The 10,157-nt window shown below is 42.2% G+C and overlaps 1 pseudogene; it reads right to left on the bottom strand.

The window, feature by feature from the left end:
* Positions 1 to 654: 654 nt before the first annotated feature.
* LOC138434633 (zinc finger CCHC-type and RNA-binding motif-containing protein 1 pseudogene) lies at positions 655 to 2,011 on the bottom strand (annotated as a pseudogene).
* Between the last annotated feature and the right edge of the window lie 8,146 nt (positions 2,012 to 10,157).

Genomic DNA, 10,157 nt, shown 5'->3' with positions numbered 1-10,157 from the left:
TAGTCCTCGAGTATTGATCTAAATACCTACATCTGCCAAAAAGCCACAGAGATAAACTTCCTGATTGTTGCATAGTCTCCACCATGTTGGTAACTGTTTGTTATTTTCCCCCTACAAGTCAAAGTAAATGCTGTCCTTGGTGGCCGAAAGTGAAAAGTGAAAGTGAAAGTAGCTCAGTTGTTCTTTGCAACCACATGGACTATACTGTCCATGGAATTCTCCAGGCCAGAATACTGGAGTGGGTAGCCTTTCGTTTCTCCAGGGGATCTTCCCAACCCAGGGATCGAACCAAGGTCTCCCTCATGGCAGACGGATTCTTTACCAGCTGAGCCAAAAGCGAAGCCCAAGAATACTGAAGTGGGTAGCCTATCCCTTCTTCAGGGGATCTTCCCAACCCAGGAATCAAACCGGGGTCTCCTGCATTGTAGGTGGATCTTTACCAACTGAGCTATGAGGGAAGCCCAGATTTGCTGAAGATCACGTTTGTTTTCTCCCATATCTTTTCAATAATTGTCTTTCTGGGAAGCTCACCATCAAGAAGTATTCAGAATCTTTTCCCATTGCCATGGTATATTTTTAAAAATTATTTATTAATTTATCCTGCTTTTTGGTTGTGCTGGGTCTTTTTTTTTTTTTTCCACAGTCTTTATGAAGTTTTTATTTTAAAGATGAAATTTATTTCAAAAGTTCTTATATAAACCAATCATGAATAAACTTTTATAATGAACTTCTCAAATCTTTTTACTATCTATCTTTCTGTCTCAGCTGGTAAAGAATATGCCTGCATTGTGGGAGACCTGGGTTTGATGCCTGGGTTGCGAAGATCCCCTGGAGAAGGGAAAGGCTACCCACTCCAGTATTTCTGGCCTGGAGAATTCCATGCGACTGTATAGGCCATGGGGTCACAAAGAGTCAGACAGGACTGAGTGACTTTGACTTTCTTCTTGGGATAGCATTGTTATAATAGTATTACATTTCCTTTTTTATTCAAATGAACTGTTTTCAAGATTAATGATTATTAGCAAATCTTGATGCAAGATAAACATGATACTATAAAATTACCATTTTCTATCAACTATCTAAAGTAAAAAAGTATTTGGTACTAAGTGTTCTTATGTTCAAATTCAAAAGTAATTTTTAGTCCCAAGGGAACTTGGTACTCCAAGACTTAAATTTTAATGATATTTACATAATATATATATTTATATTTTTAATCACTAAGTTCCTCCTCATCACTGAAGTATGTGGTTTTCTTTATCCTTGGGCGTCTTGAATCATCTGATGTTGAAGGACCTCCTGAACTGGGTTTCCATCTTTTTTGTTCTTCTTCAATTTTGGCTTGCTGGAAAGCTATGGCCTGACTGAGGCTGTCAAGAGCAGGATCTTCCCCTTCATCTTCACTTTCTTCTACTGCTTCAATTTCTTCTTCTGGCTCAGGAATTTTCTTTTTTTTCTTTTTCTCTTTCTTCTTTGGAGGTTCACGTTCTCCAAGCATATTTTTGGGACAGGCATAACTTAAGTGTCCACTTTCCCCACATTCATAACACTTAGATTTATCAAAGTAGTTTCGTCTTCGGATGAACTCAGCTGCTCTTCCATTGTCAATAGCAATGCTTGCTTTTATCACTCTACCAAATAACTGTTTGTTGTTTATTGCCCTGGTACAGTTTTGTGCAGAGTCTTTATCCAAAAATAGAATAAATGCAACCCCTTTACTCCTCCTGGTATCTTTATCTTTCATTATAGTAACCTTTACAACTTTGCCATACTTGGAAAATATCCGATATAAGTCATTGTTGGTCAGGGAAAAGGGCAGATTGGATACATACACTGTGCTTTTACTTGGGGCCAATCCACCACTCATTTCTTCAAGTGGGGCCGGCCCGGGGGGGAGGGCCAGAAGAGCGCGAGCCCTCAGCTCACTTGGGGCTCAACCCCGACCGTACGTCGCTCCTTGCAGCTGCCTCTGCATCACGGGTCCCGGGAGGGGTCGGGCACAGGAGACGAGAAGGGAGCTCTGTGCTGGGTCTTAATTGCTATGAGGGCTTTCTCTAGTTGCAGAGAGTGGGGACTACCCTTCATTACAGTACATGGGCTTCTTATTACAGGGTCTTCCCTAGCTGTGGAGCACAGGCTTTAGGACAGTCTTCAGACGTTGCTGCTTCCAGGCTCTGAAATGCAGGCTTAGTAGTTATGGCTTACAGGCTCAGCTGCTCTGTGGCATGTGGGATCTTCCCAGACCAGGGATCAAACGTGTGTCTCCTGCATTGGCAGGTGGATTCTTAAGCACTGGACCACTAGGGAAGTCTAAGTATCATTTTCATAGTGTTTGTGATGCCCGGCTAGTCTCTGCATGTGAAAGTTAAATGGGGAATCAAGCTGTATTCCCACATGACCTTTGAAAGGAAGAGAGCAAGCAGGTAGAATTCTGTTCCTTTACTCAGAAGCAAAAAACTGGAATCGGTGGTAGGAGAGCTATGCAGACCTGAGAGCTCTGATTGCCAAAGGCATTTCCTAGGTACAGTTGCGAGTCAGCCCTGGGCCGATGGCCTTTTGCATCTCCATCCAGGTATTTTATTTTACATCTCATCCCAGATCCTGACACCAGTCAAAATCGATTTCCAGTCATCAATGGCAGATGGCCTTCTGGCCTGAACTCATACAGAACAAACAAAAAGAGCTCCTGGGTTGCCAACTCAGCATTTATTGAGCTCCTGGTGCATACCAAGCACACACTGTTAAGTTTGGTAATATAGGGATAATAAGATACCGGCCCTACTTTCTGAAAGCTCCCAATCAGTTCTTTCACCATCCTCACACTCTTCACTGCATTCCAAGTGCCAGGGTCTAAATTATTCACAGAGGATAAAATGGTCTATTTTGGGGTAATTCCTATCTCACTTCATGGTGACTGCTTCCATTTTTAAAATAGCCTCAAGTGTGACTATTAATCAGTATATCATTAAAAATAATATCTGTCAGGATGACATTCATTTCTGTTCCATAAATAATGTCCCCAGCATTGAATTCCTGAACAGTGGGACATGTACAAAGTTAGAGAAGAACTCTGGGTAATGAGCTTCGGAAAGAGAGGCTGTGTCTTCTGCCTTTCCAACACAGAGCACCTGGGACAGTGCCTGACTCATAGGAAGAGCTCAGCAAATGTTTATGGGAGCAATTGCTAAGTCCCTCCTTGTTACATTGTGATCCTGTTGTGAAACTACGGGACGTCAAGCTCCAAGGTTAGGTGAGCTTCCAAAATGTCTTAATGTGTCTTAGAGACCCATTCGTGCTTTTTAACGTTATGCTTATATCTTTATTCTCCTACATCTCTTGTGTGTGTGTGTGTGCTCAATTGTGTCCAACTCTTTTGCGGCCCCATAGGGTGTATCCCAACAGGCTCCTCTGTTCATAGGATTCTCCAGGCAAAAATACTGGAGTGGGTTGCCATTTCCTCCTCCAGGGGATCTTCCCGACCGGGGAATTGACCCATTGTGTCCTGCATTTCCTGCGTTGCCGATGGACTCTTTCCCACTGAGCCATCAGGGAAGCCCTTACAACGCTTAGGTGAATACATTTCCTAAGTTTATTACTCAATGTATGAACAGGCACATAGTCCTATTGATTTTAAATCTACTTATATTAAAGGTCAAGAGCTGCCCCTTTTGAATTGGATAAAAATCAATGTCAACATAGCTTTGTCCATTTCTACATTTCTCTAGCACTAACCTTCTAGGCTTATTTAATTTTTTAAATTAGATTTTGGCATAATTGCACATTCACATGCAGTGGTGAAAAATAGTACAGAGTGAGTCCATGTAGTCTTCACCCAATCTCTTACTAATGGTGTCATTTTGCATGACCATGGTACAATATTCCAGCTGGGAATCTCATCTGTGTGTGTACGTGTGTGTTTAGTTCTATGCAGTTTTATCACATGTGTAGATTTGTAAGTTCACTCCCACAGTGAAGCCTCAGGACAGTTTCCCTGACACAACGATCCCTCATGCCGCCCGTCTACACACCCACCTACAATACTTCCTGCCCTGTCTGCAACTCCTGGCAGCCACGAATCTGTTCTCCATCTTTATAATTCTGTTTATAGAATGTTATATAAATGGACCCATACAGCATGTAACGTTTTGAAATTTGAGATCCACCCAAGTGGCTATCCGTATCAATAGCCTATTTCTTTTTATTGCTGAGTAGTATTCTGCAATAAAATATAGTTAACCACATCCACACTGTAGTTAAACTGTGCTACAGTATGTAGCGCAGTTTAACCATTTGCCCACTGAAGGTCATTTGGGTTGTTTCCTACTTGGAAATCTATTTGATTTTAGCTTTTAAATAAGTGTTTCAGGGCTTCCCTGGCGGCTCAGTGGTAAAGAATCCACCTGCCAGTGCAGGAGACACAGGTTCAGTCCCTGATCCGGGAAGACTCTACATGCCACAGGGCACCTAAACCCATGCACCACGATTATGCACCACTGCGCTCTGCAACGGAGAAGCCGCCGCAATGAGAAGCCCGCATGCCACACCAGAGAAAAGCCCTTAGATCAGCGAAGACCCAGCAGAGCCAAAAATGAAAGAATAAATAAATAAATGATAAGTAAGTGTATCAACCATCAGTTTTACCATATTCAAAAGCCCAAATACTTTGTTTCCTTTCTCATTCCTTTAACTGTTTTCAGTGCCCTTTTCAAGTACTAGAATATTTTTCTGAGATTTATCAACCAAAATTCCAACATAGAATTCAGCCTGAAAAACAGACTACTTTTTTATGATACTGGAACAGTGTTTCCCCTCAAATTTCTAACACCTTTCCTGGCTGGGCCCTCCCTGTAGTTAACTTCTTTGGCTACTGGAAAAAGATAAGCTCAGAGGACAGTCTCAGATGGTGCATAGACATATTTTAGCCCAAGGAACTATAAGTATAATTTGGATTATTATTTTTCTCAATATTCCATCTTTCACTTACCCATCTTGAAACTCATCTGCTGCTTTTCTGCAGCTCGGAGAATCTAGAAAGATCTTCCTCCATCTTTTATGTTCTCGCTGCCTGGTAAGTCCTCTGAGGTCTGTAGACTTGGAGAATGTTGCTCACGTTCTATACAGGTCCAGGGCTTGTGGCCAGCTTTTCTCAATTACCTGTCACTGTGTCTCTTGCTAATGAGAGTCTTAGCTAGGAACACTCTCTGTTCATCAGAAGGAAGGAATTTATCTGTCATTCCAAAATCCTGAGCCAGCTTTCTGAGCTCTAGGAAACCAGCATCCTTCCTGTCATAGGTTGAAACAGAAATGTAAGCCACACCAGTGCTTCCCACATCTGTCTGCACATCACACTCAGGGTTCACTTCCAATGCATTAAATCCAGGGAAAACCTAGGGCAGGAGCAATTTTCAGAAGTCCTCAGGAAAGGCTTCCCTGGTGGCTCAGTGATAAAGAATCCACCTGCCAATGTAGGAGACACAGGTTCAACCTCTGATCTGGCCTGTAAGCCATGGAGCAACTAAGCCCATGAGCTACAACTACTGAGCCTGTGCTCTAAAGCAACTACTGGAGCCCGAGCGCCCTACAGCCTGTGTTCCACAGCAAGAGAGGCCACCGCAAGGACAAGCTCTAGCCCCCACACACCGCAACTAGAGGAAACCCTCACAGCAGCAAAGACTCTGTACGGCAATAAACACATTTATTTTTTTTTTTAAGTCCTCAGAACTCAAATTATAATAAGTCCTTATGTTGGAATACAATGCAGACTTAAGACTGAGGAAGTTATATCAATATATAAGAAAAAATCTCCTAAGTAGAGTGCCATAGGAATAAAATTGGTTTAAATCCATAGGCCAGCAAATCTGGAAAACTCAGCAGTGGCCACAGGACTGGAAAAGGTCAGTTTTTATTCCAATCCCAAAGAAAGGCAATGCCAAAGAGTGTTCAAAGTACCACACAATTGCACTCACTTCACACACTAGTAAAGTAATGCTCAAAATTCTCCAAACCAGGCTTCAACAGTATGTGAACCATGAAATTCCAGATGTTCAAGCTGGATTTAGAAAAGGCAGAGGAACCAGAGATCAAATTGCCAATATCTATTGGATCATAGAAAAATCAAAAGAGCTCCAGAAAAACATTTATTTTTGTTTTATTGACTAGACCAAAGTCTTTGACTGTGTGGATCACAACAAACTGTGGAAAATTCTTAAAGAGATGGGAATACCATACCACCTGACCTGTCTCCTGAGAAATCTGTATACAGATCGAGAAGCAACAGTTAGAACCGAATGTGGAACAATGGACTGGTTCAAAAATTGGGAAAGGAGTATGTCAAGACTGTATATTGTCACCTTGCTTATTTATCTTCTATGCGGAGTACATCATTCTAAATGCCTGGATGAAGCACAAGCTGGAATCAACATTGCTGGGAGAAATATTAATAACCTCAGATACACAGATGATACCACCCTTATGGCAGAAAGCTAAGCAGCAAAGAGCCTCCTGATGAAGGTGAAAGAGGAGAGTGAAAAAGTTGGCTTAAAACTCAACATTCAGAAAACAAAGATCATGGCATCCAGTACTATCACGTCATAGCAAATAGATGGGGAAACAATGGAAACAGTAACAGACTTTATTTTGGGGGGCTCCAAAATCACTGCAGATGGTGATTGCAGCCATGAAATTAAAAGATGCTTGCCCCTTAGAAGGAAAGCTATGACCAACCTAGACAGCATATTAAAAAGCAGAGACATTACTTTGCCAACGAAGATCTGTCTAGTCAAGGATATGGTTTTTCCAGTAGTCACGTATGGGTATGAGAGTTGGACTATAAAGCTGAGAGCCGAAGAATTGATGCTTTTGAACTATGGTGTTGGGGAAGACTCTTGAGAGTCCCTTGGACTGCAAGGAGATCAAACTGGTCAATCCTAAAGGAATCAGACCTGAATTGGAAGGACTGATGCTGAAGCTGAAATTCCAATACTTTGGCTACCTGATGTGAAGACCTGACTCATTGGAAAAGACCCTGATGGTGGGAAAGATTGAAAGCAGGAGCAGAAGAGGCTGACAGAGGATGAGATGGTTGGATAGCATCACCAACTCAATGGACATGAGTTTGAGCAAGCTCCAGGAGTTGGTGACGGACAGGGAAGTTGCAAAGAGTCCGACATGACTGAGGGACTGAACTGAACTGAACCATTTGTTTAGGGGATGAAAACGTGCACATGTCTTCACTTTTCCAGGCATAAAATACCCTGGAAGGATTTATAAGACTCTAGCGACAGTGGTTGTCTCTGAAGAAGCTTTTGGTGGATGCAGGGTTGCGGTCAGAGGGCAACTTTTCACCGCCTATCTTCAAATCTGTTGAATATGAAACCAGGTAAATAGATTGCCTATGTCAAAAACCAAATTGAATTCACAAAATTAAAATACAAGGAAAGTGATGCTAGTGTACAGCCAGGATTGAGAACCTCTGTGCTACACAGTCATGAGCTGACTGTGAAAACAAGTCCAAGGACAAGTTTCCTGAGCTGTTTACTGCTTGTTTGTTTGTTTTGGAAAAGATTGAACATTCTCTTTCAGATGCCATACATACTTTCCTTTTAAGAAATTGAGATCTAATGCAAACAGAAAAGAGAGCACAATAAGAGTACATCTTGGTGAATTTACATAAGTGTACACCTGCATTCAGAACAAGAGGCAGACCATTCCCAGTCCCCTAGAAGGTCGTGCATGACTCCTCTCAATCAGTAGTCCCCCTTCCACAGGCAACCACCATTCTGACTTCTATTGTTTCTTCTTTCTTAAAATATTTGGCTATACGTCTTAGTTGCAGCACGTGAACTCTTACTTTCGGCATGTGGGATCTAGTTCCCTGAACAGGGATTTAAACCGAGCCCCTATACTGAGAGTGCAGAGTCTTAGCCACTGGACCACCAGGAAAGTCCCTCTATTGTTTCTTCTTGAACTTTGTGTAAATGCAATGTATCCGGTTTCTTTCATCCTAGCTTATATCTGTGAGACTGATCCAAGTTGTTGTGTGTGGTAGTGGTTTGGGGGCTTTGAGGAGGGATTGCAGAGGGAATTTTGCTAAGGAATCTCCCATGGTATGAATATGCTACAATTTACCTGTCCTTTCTTCAGCTGATACATGTTTCGGTTATTTGGAGTTTGGTGCTATTATAAAGCTATATGAATATTCTTATGGCCGTCTTTCAGACATAGACACTTCTTTCTTTTGGCTGCTCTTTTTTTATATATTCATTTTGTTTATTTATGTGGCTGTGCCAGTTCTTCGATCTTCATTGCCCCATGCAGGATCTTTAGTTACGGCATGCAAACCTTTAGCTGTGGCATGTGGGATCTAGTTCCCTGACCAGGGATTGAACCTGGGGCCCCTGCATTGGAAACATTGCGTCTTAGCCTCTGGACCACCAGAGAAGTCCCTCTCTTGAGTACTCTGACATCTTCTTATCAAAAATCTTTAATGGTTTATCTTCGCTGAAGGATTATAAGCTTTTTGAAGGTAGGGAGAAATCTGTGACTTGTCCACTGGGGCTTCCCCTGAATAAAAAGGAAAATTCTCTATTGCCCCTAACCTTTCCTTTATTCTCGCCTGGAATACGAGCCTGATGTCTGGAGATATGGCAGCTACCTTCTGATAATGAGGACAGTAGCAAAAGAGGGGCAAGGCAGGCAGGTATGAGGTATCTAGGTTCTGATAATATTGAAGAGCCACAGTACCAACCCTGGACTGCCTACCTTCAAACTGGTCTGCAAAAGGAGAAAACAGAAACAGAGGCACAGAGTAAAGCAGAGATGAGGGTCGGAGAAGGTCTAATAAGTGAAGTCTCAAGTCTCAGCTCATTCTTGAGAGCTGGTTGCATGATTTCCTCACATCTTACAATGCCCCTGATCTTCTAATAAATCCTTCTTTCTTGGCTTGAGCAAATACCACTGAACTTGTTACCTCAACCAAGGGTCTTGCCTAAGTCAGTATTACAGCCCTGTATTATCACTGATTTTTATAATTTCGTCTCTAATCCATCCAGTAAAGTTTAAAAATACGCTTATAATCCCGACTTTGAGAAAAGTAGGGGTGTTTTCGCAGTGTGGTAGCAATCACGTGGGTTTTGGAGTTGGATGAAGTTGGATTCAAAGCTCTATTCTGGCAGTCACCCAACCTGTGATTTTAGCCAAGTTACATAATTTCTCCGAGCTTTGGGTTTTCTTACTGGCTAAATGATGATAATATCCACTTTGCAGAAATGTTAAGGGCTGAATGCAATGATGTATATAAAGGGCTGGTAAATAGTATTCAATAATGCAAGGAATTTTTTTAAAAGATGGAAAAGTATGTATTATATAGAAGGAAGATTTACCTTGAAAGTGATTTTTCTATTTATGGAATTATTATTTTTTATTTTTTTAGAGAGGAATTACCTTATTTCCCAATGATGCCAGATGGGAGACCATCAATACACACTAGTCCAAATTTGGAGTCTTATAAACATCATTTTTGCGTGTCAATAAACCATGAGAAAAATTATGTGCTAGCTAAATGATATCTTCAAAGTAAGATTTCTAAAAATTTCCAGGCTCTGTGTAAAGAGATTGGCAGCCTGAGGCTGCTCCCAGATTCCCTTGCCAGAGCCAAGGGACAAACCAAGTGTCAAAGAACACCAGATGACTTTACAGACCCCATGCCTCCTGCATTCTTCTAAGACTCAGAGGCTTATGCCATTCCTGGACCAGAAAACCACAGCCACGTGTCTGCGCTTCATCATGGACAACCATAGCTTTAAATACAAGACAGCATTTTACAATCAAATGGATCCAGATGGACAGCTCTCCCAAAGCCAAATCTATACCCAGGACACAGATTTTGACGGGAAAATGCAGCCAAGGCAAATACAAAAACAACTCAGGGAACAAGAAGTCCCAGTCACTATAATGTCATCGACCACTCTGCCGCTCAGCACTGAGCTGCACATGCGCAGTGGGACAGCAGACGCGGGGGTGGGGAGGACCCAGAGCCAGATGCCAAAGCCCAGGGCACATGAGGGGTGGGCAGAGGTCAGCAGAAGACAGGGGCGACAGTAGGGAGGGCATCTGCTCTACCAACAACACAGTCCACTTTCTCTCCCTTCCTTGTTAGGGTG

The sequence above is a fragment of the Ovis canadensis genome, chromosome 2 (assembly GCF_042477335.2).
Source record: "Ovis canadensis isolate MfBH-ARS-UI-01 breed Bighorn chromosome 2, ARS-UI_OviCan_v2, whole genome shotgun sequence".
Lineage (NCBI taxonomy): Eukaryota > Metazoa > Chordata > Mammalia > Artiodactyla > Bovidae > Ovis > Ovis canadensis.
The sequence above is the reverse complement of the archived record's forward strand: the minus strand, read 5'-3'. Positions and strand labels throughout refer to the sequence as shown.